At 36.7% G+C, this 14479-nt stretch overlaps 1 protein-coding gene across 1 annotated transcript in view; it reads left to right on the forward strand.

Annotated features, from left to right (window-relative positions):
* Positions 1–218: 218 nt before the first annotated feature.
* LOC104128079 (ephrin type-A receptor 6) overlaps positions 219–14479 on the forward strand; it is a gene marked incomplete at its 3' end in the record, with an annotated part of 411239 nt that continues 396978 nt past the window's right edge. The window contains exon 1 of the mRNA XM_035896284.1: positions 219–275. The remainder of the gene's footprint in view (positions 276–14479) is intronic.

The raw sequence follows: 14479 nt of genomic DNA on the forward strand, positions 1-14479 counted from the left end.
CATTTGATAATGAAGTGTGAGGCATGAAAGCCTAAATGTTTAGATTCTGTCTTTATTCATACTCCAATATTTTATTTGCTTTAATAGCTTTAAGCAGATATACCTGGCTAATATGGCTAGTTAAATTCATACCAGTTTAATACTTTACTATGTTGTATATGTCTAATCCAAGCAATACTGCAAACATACCATTTCTTTTTCCATTTTCAGTTGTGTTACTTGATACTACAGCTGCCCTCGGGGAACTAGGATGGAAAACATTTCCTTTAAATGGGGTAAGTCGCTCACAATTTTGGTTTTATTGTCTTGATTTTGGCATTCTGCCACTCTGGAAGTGAATGGCTATTATACCTGGGTGGATATTTTTGCAATATAGACTTGTCAGAAAGATTTTATTTGTTCTCAGGACTGGAGCAGCCTGTGTTGTAAGTAGGAATAACAGACGTGAGAAGGACATGAGTACACGTTATTATGCCCTTCTCTTGCTTTTCTGAATGTTAAGAATCTATCTTACTTTAAATTGATTTCTAACTGTTACACATCATAAAGTTCCATATTAAAAATTCCTACACTGGAGGAATCTGTTATAGCTACATTTTTTGTGAAATACAAGGAAAAATCAGTTTCAACTTGAAACAAAACTTTAGTGATTTAAGTGAGGTTTAATATGGACTTTAGCATCCAGTAAAATAGTATCAGATTAGCTAAATCAGAAAAACATTATAAGTATGTTAATGTCATTAAACCAGTTTAAACAGAGAAAATATTTAGATGGTTTGGGGTTTTTTTCCTGCACTGACTCTTCTAGATTAAAGTTTGCTATTCCAGCTCAATGTCTTACATGGGTTCACTGTACTGCTAGTACAGGTTACCAGGAGGCACCTGACACTGTGTACAGGGCCCCAGAGTGTTAGCGGTGTCTGGTATGCTTGGAGCTGGTGCGGCCGTGGAAGTGTGGGGCAGAGCAGCATTTTTACTCTTTGATGTTCAAGCACCAGTGCTTTGCCAGTGGCTACACTTCCAAACCCCATCTTCTCTTTCCAACTGGCTAATGCACACAACAGAATATCAGAGGCATTTGTAGTTTAACTTTTTAGTTAAGATACAGTATACTGGAGCATTTAACACCTATTTTATCAGCTTCTAGTTCTGATGTCACTATTATCACTTATTTTTATGTTAGCTGGCATTGTCTCTTAATTCTTTTGTATGAGGCATATAATTCCTTGCTTCTCTGGAATGAGCTCAGAAAACAGTTTTTCTGAGTGAAGAATCTTGTTTCATTTTTAATTATTTTATTTCTTGTGATCTGTTCCAGAAGGAAGTAGAAATTGTCTATCCTCAGCACCCTAATAATCCATTTTTATAAAATGCCTTCTGTGTCTCTTCCCTCAGGAATTTCAGGCAATGTGACATTTCTTAATCTCAGCCTATTTTCAACTTCATGGATTACTCTTTCTCAGGGTTTTCCAGTTCTTTGTATTCTCAGACATAATTTCAGTCTGTTACAGATACTCCTGTGTTTTACATTTTGTATTCAGTCTCATGCGATCTGAGTTATAATTCTGAAAGTTTTATTTACTTCAGAAATCCTAGACAAAGCAAATACTGTCATACATTATGATGAGAAAATACAGGAAGGAATTCTTGCTTTAGCAAAAAGCAAATAATGTCATGTACCATGATGAGAAAAATATAGTGAGGAATTTTTTTCTCTAGCTTTGTGATGAGCTCCGTTGAATTGAACAGGGAGGCTGGTATTTGGAAAACACACAAGCTGTAATTTCAGTTATTCTGTAAATTCTTAAAAGCTTTAGTTACTCCGATAACAGTAACCACAGTATACAAGCACAAAACCCCCCTGCACTCAAAGTTGATTTAAAACATAACTATTACAACATATCTCTCTTGGTTGGTCATACATACCCTTAACATTAGTTTTACAGCATATTGAGGTTTTCAGGCGTCTTAGGACCTTTGCTGTGCTTTAAGAATTGGCAGCACTTAGTAGAATACGGGGAGTTTAAATTTGAATCAGTACTTGGAATTCAATCATTAGGTAATTTCCTAGATAAGTACAATTTGGTTTTTAAAAAAGTAGCTAGGGCAATTATGTGGGAGAAAAGTGGTTTGTGGCATGAGGAAAACATACAGAGTAAGGCTTCCTGGGACATAAAATAGGCAGAAGAGGCTGGAGTGAAAACTGTGAGAGGAATTGGATAAATTAAGTACAGCGAGGTAATTAAGAGAAGTGTGCATGTACTGTTAACTCAGGAAGAACATATGTCTAAACTGTTGATCTAAGCTATAAATGGGAAAAAGATTCATGTGCACTACAACAAAGAAGTTTTTGAACAAACTTTTGGGGAAGTTGTACAGGTGAGAATACATGATTTGGAGAAGCATGATCCGCTTAAGAAAGAGACTGTAAGGTATCAGTCACTTACAGCAGGAGATGACTGGATATGCTGACAGACAAGGTCCTCCATTTCTCACAGTGGAGTGAAGGAAAATGCCTTAGGTCAACATTCCAGGGAAGGCTGCTGTGAGCAGGAGGACCTAGTGGCAATGCTGCACCTCTGAAACAGTGCAGAAAGAAGGAACAACAAAAAACCCGAAATAAATTGTGGCGACAAGTGACTTACATGAAATGAGAGTTATTTCTGTCACGCACTGAGAGTTATGCAGAACTGCTGATTAAAATTGATATTTGCTGATTTTTGAGAGTTAGTGCCATTCTGACAAACTTCATTAAAATATACCAGATGTACATTTTGGTTTAGATATTTAATCATACTGAAAAATTGCATAAAGTTGTTAAAATATGAAAAGTTACATTACTTTGGCTTATAAATTATTAAAGATCCTAAAGTTAAAAACTGATCTGGAATGTATTTCTAAACTGTTTCTATTTAAGATATTCTGGGCTCCTGTACCTTACACAAAGGTAAAAAGAAAATTGAGGTTACAAATGCTCATGTAATTAACAAAATATAACATTTGTATGCTTCTTCATGTCACTTTTGTATGCAATCTCTGAAACAAAAGGCCAATGTTCATGTTAAATATTACTTGATTCTTATTAAAATGTAAGGCAAAATAGTGCTTTTGGGGTTGGCTAATAACTTCTATTATGCTTACTGATTTAGTAAAGAACAGTAAAACTTGTCTTTCTAAATCTTGCACAAACATCAGAGATGTTGTTTTATGCAAACAGTACTATCTAATGAGTTACTTATCTGTCCTAATATAATTCAGAATATGGCATAATTATTGGTGTGATTGAGTTTATCACTGCAGAAATAAGAGCCTATTTTATCCCAAGATGGGCACACCAGCATTTTCCCTTTTCCTGGAGGAGAGTGACAGGTTTTGGTTGGTTTGTGCTTTTGATAGAGATTTTCATTCAGATACTGCGTAAATCTTACATGGTACTTTAATCAAACTTTTATTTTTCAAAAATAATTGTGGGTGTGATGTTTATGTGTGTAAGAAAAATACCATTGACATACGGTTACTGCTCTGACAAACATTTTTGCGGTTATGAGGATGGGATGATAGGTTTTCTTGAGACTGACATTAACAGAAGTCATTATTTTACTGGCGTACTCAGTCACAAAGGATGTTCCCACTAAATTAAATAGCAACTGAAATATTAATGCTTTGGATTTGGGTAATATTTATTATGCCTCAGAGATTTTAAACGGACAGGCTAGGGTGAAGTAGGAGAAAAAATTAGGAGGTATCCTTTTGGAATTTTCAGAACCTTAACCTTCACCTCCCAGACTTTTTATTTGTACTAGATTCATAATGTAATATTTGCAAGCTTTCATCAGTTTTGGTAACTTTTAGAGGTACCTGCCCAAGCAAGTAAATACAAAACACACTAGTTTTCTTTGTGTCATTTGTATGCAATCCCATCATTTAGCCGCAAAGATGAGTCATGCACAACTGTTATCCATTCCTTGGTAATATAATATGTGATTTTATTTTTTCATTTTCTTCCCAGTTATTTGTACAACCTTCCTGAAGCATGAGAATACAATAGTTTTTCTTACAAATGTGTTTTTTTTGTTTGCTTGTCAGATTTTTTCCTTGTATTTTGAACAGGTAATAAATTAAGTGCTTAGAGCTACAAAAATGCAGCGTGAAACATTAATATCTTTGAGGTCAAGAGAATCAGCTTTTGTTGATTGAGTTCCAAGTTAGCTTCTCAGTGATGGGCTGTCTAAAATTTCTACTTTAATAATGGGCACATCTGATACTTCCTCTGTTCTTTGGGCTATAGTTCAAAATGACCGATTGATTTATGAAAAAGCATGTGCTATGGAATGAAAGTAGGTATTTACTCAACAACTGTCACTCCATAACCTTGAAAATGCCAGATAAGTTTTTTAGGATTAGTGCAAAAAATGGGAAGGAATCCCTTTGTAGATTACAAAAGAGGATGTGAATGTGAGGTAGTGGGCAGGCCAGTCAAGTTCATGTGAACCATTAGCCAGGGTTCCAGCTGAAGTCAGTTTGCTGACCTTGGGGACAGGATTTTTTTTCTCAGGTTCTCCCACTACAGCCTGTGCTGCTGTGACTATCAGAAGGACAGTTTTTTTTCTAGAGGATTAAGCACTGTTTAAGTTGTTAATAGGGTTTTGAAAATTAGGGAGGAAAGGAAATAACTTGAAAGCCTAACTGAAATGTAGTGGTCCACAACCTTCACTTACCGATTAGCAATACTAATAAAATAATGTACCTTGGGTGACTCCAGTTGTTGGGTTTTTTCCTTCTGACTTCAATGTAACCTTTTTTTAAAATATAATTTATTTCCCATTGCATTAAGGAATGTAAGAATTCTGTGAGCAAATTTTGCCCGTGAGCTATGGTTTGGAGACTATTGTCGTAAGAGCCTGACTATTCCTGGTCAACTTCTTCCATAAGTACTCCTACTTAACTCTAACAATGCCTTATTTTGCATGAGCTGAATCTACTTTGCAACTGTTAATTTGGAATAAAGTGTACGTATTTGAAGAAGAAAATTAATAAGTAAAAAATATTCTGTTTCTAATATTAATCTAAATTTTAACGTGTATGTAGCCACTTCATAAACTCCAAAAAGTTTTTAAAAGAAGCATTATAGAAGGGCAAGGTGACTCATAACACAAGGCTGTGAGAAATTATTTACATGTGGAAGGGGCTTGTACAAGCTACCTTGACTTGTCATGGTAGGCAAAATCTATAGCTTCAGCAGTAAAGAGCCTACTAGAAGTCCTCTAAATTATTTGACAGCTGCGTGAGTGATGAAACTATTTTAATCCCAGTTCCTGCAGTTATTTGAACAGCTTCCTTGTCAATTGGTAATTTTCTTATTGATTTATCCACAGAAGTAATTCTGTTTAAAATATCTTCTTTCTTTGGGGAATCTCTTAAGATTTTTAATAACTCTCACAGTTGTAGGGTTTTCTTACTGTTATGAATTTGTTGAGACTAAACTTGTCAAAGTACTGATTTTTTTCCCCTATCCTCTCTGTTAAAATAATTGTTTTATAGTGTATGCATCAATTGACAATTAACTTTTTAGCTCTTCCTTATCTATTTGGAAAACATTTCTATAGTTTATGGTAACACGTTTTTGAATGGCTTAGTACTATTTGTCACCAGTACTCACTCACTAGTCTTTTTAATGTTGTAATCAGAGATGATACTGAGGTTTTCCAGTGCCAGCCTGTAAACACTTCATTTCATTTCTAGCTACATCCATCCTCACCTTCATTTTTAAGTGGTATCTCTGAAGGTGATTGGGCCAACGTGTCATAGAATCATAGAATTGTTTAGGTTGGAAAAGACCTTTCAGATCATCAAGTCCAACTGTTAACCTAGCACTGCCAAGCCCACCACTAAACTGAGCCCCTAAGCGCCACATCTACAAGTCTTTAAATACCTGCAGGGATGGGGACTCAACCATTTCCCTGGGTAGTCCGTTCCAGTGCCTAACAAACCATTCAGTGAAGAAATTTTTCCTAATGTACAATCTAAGCCTCCCCTGGCGCAACTTGAGGCCATTTCCTCCCATCCTATCATTTGTTACCTGGGAAAAGAGATGAACACCCACCTTGCTACAACCTCCTTTCAGGGAGCTGTAGAGGGCAAGAAGGTCTCCCCTCAGCCTCCTCTTCTCCAAGCTAAACAACCCCAGTTCCCTCAGATGCTCCTCTTAGGACTTGTGCTCCAGACCCCTCACCAGCTTTGTTGCCCTTCTCTAGACATGCTCCAGCACCTCAATGTCCTTCTTGTAGTAAGAGGCCCAAAACTGAACATGGTATTCAAGGTGTGGTCTCACCAGTGTGGACTACAGGGGCATGTTCACTTCCCTACTCCTGCTGGCCACACTATTCCTGATAGAAGACAGGATGCTGTTGGCCTTCTTGGCCACCTGGGTACACTTCTGGCTCATATTCAGCTGGCTGTCAACCAGTACCCCCAGGTCTTTTTCCGCTGAGCAGCTTTCCAGCCACTCTTCCCCAAGCCTGTAGCATTGCATGGGGTTATTGTGACCCAAGTGCAGGACCCGGCACTTGGCCTTGTTCAACCTCATAAAGTTGGCCTCAGCCCATCGATGCAGCCTGTCCAGATCCCTCCTTAGAGCCTTCCTGCCCTCAAGCAGATCAACACTCCCGCCCAACTTGGTGTCATCTGCCAACTTACTGAGGGTACACTCAATCCCCTCATTGATAAAGATGTTGAATAGAACTGTCCCCAACACTGAGCCCTGGGGAACACCACTTGTGACCGGCCTGCAACTGGATTTAACTCCATTCACCACAACTCTTTGGGGCCCGTCATCAAGCCCGTTTTTTACCCAGCGAAGCACATGCCTGTCCAAACCATGTCTTGGAACATTCTTATACAATATGTAAGATTTTTAACTATTAATTTTCTTAAGTGGATTTGTTGTTTTTTAGAATTCTGATTTCCTTTGAAGTCACATAAAAAACAAAACACTTCTAAAGAGAGAGAGGCTTAGGCCCTTTATTAAAACTATCAATAAACAAACCAATTAGCAAAAAAAGTAGCACCCTCTAATACAAGGTCATTGGATGCATAAAGAGTAGAAAACAGTGTAAGAAGTTAGCTTAGAAAGCTGACAAAGAAAAGAACAAAGAAAGGCAGTATGACTTTACTGTGTGAAATGATAATACAAGTATCAGGTTCAGCTTTAGGCACAATACACATAATATAGTAAGAAGGAATATAAGGTGGGGAAATACTAGATGACCTCCCGAGGTCCCTTCCAACCCCTGCCATTCTGTGATTTTGTGAAATGGTAAATGAGAGAGAACAGAGCAAGTAATGTGAAAGTGGTAAAAGATAGCAAGATAAGCAAGTATCCGAGATGTAAGACTAAGACGTGCATAATGAAATCACTAATACACAAACAGAAAGTGGGGTGGGTTAGTGCATTAAAAATGCTCAGGTAGCAGCATGGCATCATAAGAAAAAGACAGGGAGTATATGGAAGATATGGTGATACTCAGTATCCACAATATAGTTCCGTATTATTTCATACTATTTTGTTATCTACAATTGGAGAACTACATTTTACAAAAGATAATAACAAATAAATAGTACAGCTTTTATCATGAAAGAAATGCAAATTCTAACTGTAGTTCCCAGTCATTTAGATTTGTCTATGAAATAGAAACCAGATAAGTTATGTGATTTTTAAAAGCATACGAACTTGCATATCCACATGGCTACTACAATACTGATTTTATGGATGACTGTGATTTGAACATTTCATGTAACAGTGTGTATTACAATATCATCAGTACTTCTAGTCTTCACTTTTAATACTGTAACTGTTAAAACTCAACAGATATTTAAATTCTTTATGACCAGAAGGAACAATTCATCAGATAGCCCGTATATCAGAGGCTGTAAGATTTCAAGCCTCACCATTGCGTTTACTCAGTAACAAGTATTTCACTGAAGTATATATTTTTAAAAGACATCAAGAAACCATAATTTCCCTTGGTAATTTGTTCCATTAATTAATTAGATCCCTGTTTAAAAAAGGGTTCCCACTGTCAGTCTTCCTTCTCACCCTAATACTGTATCTAAATTGATGCAGTCCTTCATTGCACCTCCTCCTACTTCTTCAAAGTTCAGATCATTGTGTGGCTCTTCTTTTTTGAAAATATGGATACAAGTATGTGGTATGTACAGTCAAGTTCATGGTTTTCTACAGCTACAAACCATCATGCCACTTTTCTTTACTATTTTCCTGTTTGAACATCAAAGAGATTCCACTGGACTTTCTCACTACAGTAATAATATTGGAAACTCAAGTTCAGTTGATTCTCACTGTGACTTATAATTGTCTTCTAGAACTGCAGTTTTATACCACATAGTAATCTATCCGTTAGGTAAAAGTGGTATTCCCACTCCTAGATAAGTAAATATACATCATCCTTCAGTAGGTGTTCCTGAAGAAAATATTTCTATCATCCTGTGTGACTTTTGTGTTCTAAATATTTACCAAACAACTTACTTTGAAAAGTATGATTAGAAAAAACCTTCACTGTTTCATTTGTGATAGCTAATATATGATATATGATAATACTTCCTAATCTCTGTAGTCTGTGCTTGAATATTGTAGACTATTTTAAATCATGCATCACGTGGTACCAAATCTAATGGCTGAAAAAGGTCACAGCATATTATGTTCACTAAACCATCTTTATTAAACTTAGCTTAAGGTTAGGCTCTGTGGGGTGAATTAAAAACATTTAAAACCAGAATTAATAAATCTAATTGTATGAATCAGTTCCTAGTCTGCTCTGTGGTTGGAGAACTGTGACTCTCTGAACAAGGCATCATAGTTCAAAGACACCCTCTGCTTCTTTAATGGCATATTGTGGTGGGTATTGCCCCAATCAGCAGCTAAGCCTCCATCCAATTGCTTGTTCATTCCCACCCAGTGGGATGAGGGAGAGAATCGGAAGGGCAAAAACTTGTGAATCATTATGACATTATATGGGATGGAATATCCCTTTGGTCAGCTTATGTCAGCTGTCCCGTCTGTGTTCCCCTCCCCACCTCTCACTCAGCCCTTGAGAGGGCAAAGTGAGAAACAGAGGCGGCCTTGATGCTATGCAAGCCCTTTTCAGCAACAGCTAAAACACTGGTGTGTTATCAGCCCTGGTTTGGCCGCCAGCCTAAACCACAGCACCATATGGACAACTATGAAGAAAATTAACTCTATCCTAGCAAGACCCAGAAAGCATATTTAAAGTTGTGTGAAAGTCACCAGGAAAAAATATCAATACCACAAAAAGACTCGTATCTGAAGGTGTTTCACTTTTATTCCAAGCAAATAGCTCTGAGTAGTCTGTGGAACAGAGAATTGCATCCATGCGGATAGGTGTTGCAGAAGTAGTAAGAAGCGAAGTTTTAACTAGGAACTGAGGATGTTTTTGAGAAAAAATGCATCCAAAAGTCTAAATTCTTCCCTGTTACAGCAGTTCAACTGCAATAAAGATATGTAGTTACATCTGTGAAAGCTCACTAGCAGGATTTCAGAGGTGTCACAGAGGCTGTGGTTTTAATAACAAGTTTAATAGAAGGTAGGGATTTAGCTGTCAGATCATTTAACAGGGATGAAGGAAAAAGAAGGAAGCTAATCAGATTTTTACACAATATGGGAAATTTACAGAGCTGACATTAAGAAAAATATTTGAAATCATGTATTTGAGCTGTAATTTGGACATAACCATACACCATACTCTGCAATGCCATATTCAGAATCCTGTTTGACAGTCAAGACGTTGTGTGATGAAAAAGGTAAATTGAGGGGTATTTTTTGAGATTATTTGCCATCTGCGGGGATTAAACCATTAGGTATATCCAAGATCCAATTAAAGGTCTAGGAAAGCTTTTCTAGAGGAATTGTCGTTGCTCCTATGAGATGACCTGCCTATGGGAGTCAAGTTCCCATGTTTCTTTTGGGAACATCTTGAGAACATAAAGGTTTTATTGGAAACTGTATGTCCCTGGGACTGCCAATATCTGAGTGATTTGGTGCACGTGACCTGTATTTCCTGTTAAAATGATAAAAATCTTAATTTGTCTGCATAGGTAACCTGAAAACCCTGGCCACAGAATTAGCTGTGACTGTGCTGGGAATTTGGATATCTATTGGATGGATGCAGGGTTACCAGGGCATGTTCCATCTGCAATGGTTAAATTCACAAAATATGCCAGGTGCTGTGAAGAAGAGATATTGTCATTTTCATTTTTTTTGTACATATGTTTGGGCAGTATCCTGATTATTTTTCATTTGTTTTTGTGTGAAACATCTAATTGCAGATTCCACAGAGGATACATATTGGCAAAATACACTGTCGTGTTCTTATTTGGATATTGCAAACACATTTGGGCCCATTTGTGCTTGCCACTGTGCAGTCACAGATCGAAAGCATTCATAGCCTAAACAATGAGCTATAATTTGCTGTAAATGAAAAAAAAAACCCACACTTGTAGGAAAGCAGATATAATGAAGGAGGATTATGAACATATTTGAATGGTTCAGTACAGAACAGCTACATAGTTAAATAGTAGTCTGTAATATTAAAGCAATAGAAGTAGTCTCTAAACTGCTCAACCAAAAGTAATTTGTTGTATTTTTAATGTATTCTGTAGTAAGTCTGAACTTTATGATAGTAATATACTTTTTGCATTATTTTTCCATTCCTGTTTAATTTAGATGTTGCATGCAAATACATTCCTAGTAAAGGCAGAATGTCATGTATAGAGCTGGAACTATGGGCCATCTGCAAAGCAGAAGCATTTTTCTTACTGGTTTTCTAGTAGGATGACCTCTTACTAACTTGTCAAGCTAGGAGCTAGGCCTTTTCATCCTCCGTGACTATTGAAATATTTAACATAAAATATACCAAAGGGGGTAAAATCCATGTTGAAGCCACATAGCTGAAATTCAAGTGTATCAACTTAATAATGAAACGATATGACCTTTAATGAGTTGGGCTCTTTCTTGCCTAAGATCAAACCTCCCTGACTCCCTCCTCACACCAAATACTCTTTGCCTTCTTGCTTGACTGTATGCTTTCATGACCATTAAGGTCTCTGTTGGTTTTTTGCTTTTTCTTTAAATAATTTCTGAGTAGCATCAGGAACATAATAAAGAAAAAGGAAACAAAGGAGGCAGTCTCGTAATCCTTGATGCAGAGAAATGCTATATAAAATACCAACCTTCTTTTCCTTAAAAAATTTGTTTATACTTTGGTTAGAACCAGTTCAAGAAAATGGATTATTTTTCAGTATACGTTGTATAATATATAACAAAAGAGGGCACAGAGTGGCAGTAGCAGTATTTATATTTTCTGTAATGTTTCTCATTGTAGCTATGAGAAACACTATAAGTAGTGGAGCACAGTAAACATTTAACTTTTTCAGTTGTGCAGCTGCACAAAATGTATGCTAAGTCATGTATTGTTTTTTCAAAAATGTGTTGGTTGGAAGTTAAAATAAATCAGAGTACCATACGTGGGTTGCACATCTATGTACTCAGTGCATGGAAAATAGCTTTTGAGTCTTTCTAGGTTTCACATTCATATCTTAAGTGCAGAACTTTACAATATCCTGGCTTACCAAAAAGGGCAGTAAGAAAAAAGTGTAATTTAGTGAAATTAACACATTCTTGTCTTTATTCTGTAGAGAGAGGATCATATTTTGAGAAGGAAACATACTGGGTTGAGGGACGAAGAATAATTCAATTAAATTGCGTGGGGTATATTTTCAGCAGTGTTGAAATACAGAATCTTTATGGTTTCTGGCAACAGGTAAATGCTCTAAAATTCAAAAAACTCAGTTATATCCATTCCCAATTAAATACAGTATTGTTCTGTTCTAATTCAGCATTCACTATGTACACATATGGAGCAATGAAGGACGTCAAATTAAATATTGCCTTCATTACAAAATCATGGAGAGGAAAGGACAAAAGGAAACTGGAAGAAAAGCAATATTTGTGGAAATACCAGGTACATACTGACCATCTCTTTATCTGAACCATTGTATTTTTAGAGACTAAGAACCACTATACCAAACTTGTGGGAAATACCCTTTGGAATTCCTGTGTGCTTAGGAAATGGTCTCATAAATGCCCAAGTAGTTGATAAATATCTAGGTATTCTGAAAAGCAATATCTGGATTTTTAAAAAGCCACAAAAATATTTTTTTCCAAGACAAAAAGGTAAAAGTGACACTGCCTCAGGACCACTTGCTGCTTTTTACTCATACGCTGTGTTCAGAATTGAGGGAAACCCTAGGCAAACTGCTGCTTTCTTTTTATCATTTTTAGTGATAGGAATAATTTATTTCTAGCAGTGGATCTTCTATGTATAACGAAAATGAAAGAATTAATATATTCTTAATGGATTGCAGTAGCCTGACCTTATATTGGAAGCCTTTACTTAGGATTAACAGAAAGTTAAAAAACAAAGACACCCACCCACCCAGCTTTACTTTTGAACCTTTTACAGTTGTTTAAATATATTGAATGAACTTTTGAGTTACAGCAAAGTAAACAATTGATCAAGAAGTCTGCAAGCGTGAAGCATTCTCTGAGCCTCTTTTAAATACGTAAGCACACACATAGTCAGTCTCCTTTGCAAATTGCAGTAAATAATTTATGTTCTGATGGTCCTTTAAATTATGAGAGGTAACGTGGGTACCAACAGTTTTAACAGTTGTAAGGATGGAAAGATTGTATAAGAATAGTTTTTCTGCTCTGCTGGAATTCTTACCAAGTGGATCTTAGTACAGCAATTAGGAACAGTTTGGGGCACAATTAAATACCGCTCTACTTCCCAGAGTTTTTTCCCTTGTGGTGCTGAGACAGACATTTCCATTTCTTTTTGAGAACGTGTGGGACAAGAAGGAGTCTATCACTACCATTTTGACATTATCTGCAATCTTACTGTTAGTTGCAGTCCTCATGGGCTTAATACATTTGGTTTTCTTCCTTGTAGGTAGAGACAGTTTTCTCCCTGCTTTTCCTTGCTTGGTTTCTTTTCCTTTGTCTGTATTTTATCTCCTGTCAAAAGGTACCTGTTTTACCAGCTTCCTCAGTGACATGGCCTTCCTTGTCCATGAATTCATGCTAAAAACTCGAGTAGACATACAGGCTATGACTAATGCTAGGTAAAAGATGGCCAAGAAGCCGTAGTTAGTGCAGTAGTGTTGGACTGTGCATACTCCTTGCCTATTGATCTCCTCCTTGCTGCTTTGAAGTGAACCCCCTTGCTGTCTGTAAGACTCCACAAACTCAGGGCTGAGATGAGATCCTGGCCCTCTCATGAACATTGGAGTGGTAAAACTAGGCCTGAGACAACCAGAAAAATTACTCCAGCTGGACTGAAAGCATAGTGTTGAAGAAATTCTTCTCTGCTTTGCTTGCTCTGCCAGTAGATGTCTGTCTCTAAACCTCTAGCACAACACTTGAGCTTGAAAATTCTTCTCTGAGGAACAGTTAACATTTAAAGTGTGCAGCAATTGCTAGTCCAAAATACAAATAATTGAAAACTTCAGATATAAGACGAGACACTTTACACAGTAATTTGCACACATGATTTAACATGCATACCCTGCAAAGGGATTCAAGCAAGTACAGAGGCCTTTACCACATGGATTCTGTATTTATGTAAGCAGTCATAGCGGAATTGGATACTCTTCACATAATCCTAATAGGCTACTTCAAAAAGTGGAAAATAGATAGTTTGTAGATATGTTTATTGACTGCTAATAAAGAAACTGAATTAGTTGTAATAATCACAATTCTGTAAAGAACAAAATAGAAAGAAACCCAGTAGAAAATCCAGGTGTTTATGAATAATAATTATAACTATTTTTCAGATTTAAGAGGATAATATTCCTCTATTGTATTTAATCAAAAGAATCCCTTCCTAAGAGTTTAAAACGTAATACGTGACTTGCAGCAATAAATTGAAAGATCACAAGTGCTGTTAAGATGTAGAACAACATTTGAAGAATGCAGATGTTCTAGCTGATGTTTTGCTTTGTTAAGACAAGCATTTGACCTTGAGATGAACAGAAATGGATGGTCTCACTTGGCAAATGGTACAGATTTCATTTTGTATTTCTGGAGGCTTGATGATCCTGTGGGTTTTTTTAGAAAAACTCAAAAGTTTTCCAGGAGACACGCTGAGACAAGGTGAAGGTGGAGGTAAACCTGCCTGGGGGTATCTTAATGCTGGGGAAGGGTCTTATCAATCAGATCTGCTTAAAAAACCAAGCCACAAAACACTTCCAAACATGGCTATCACTAAATGGAACAAATGTGTAGGAATTAACTAGCAACAGTTATTTTCAGAAGTCTATTAGTGTTTCTTTGAACTTGACTAGTAGTGTTAATAAACTGGGCATATTGCAGAGTAAGTAAATAAAA

The sequence above is a fragment of the Egretta garzetta genome, unplaced genomic scaffold, assembly GCF_000687185.1.
Source record: "Egretta garzetta isolate BGI_Z169 unplaced genomic scaffold, ASM68718v1 scaffold446, whole genome shotgun sequence".
Lineage (NCBI taxonomy): Eukaryota > Metazoa > Chordata > Aves > Pelecaniformes > Ardeidae > Egretta > Egretta garzetta.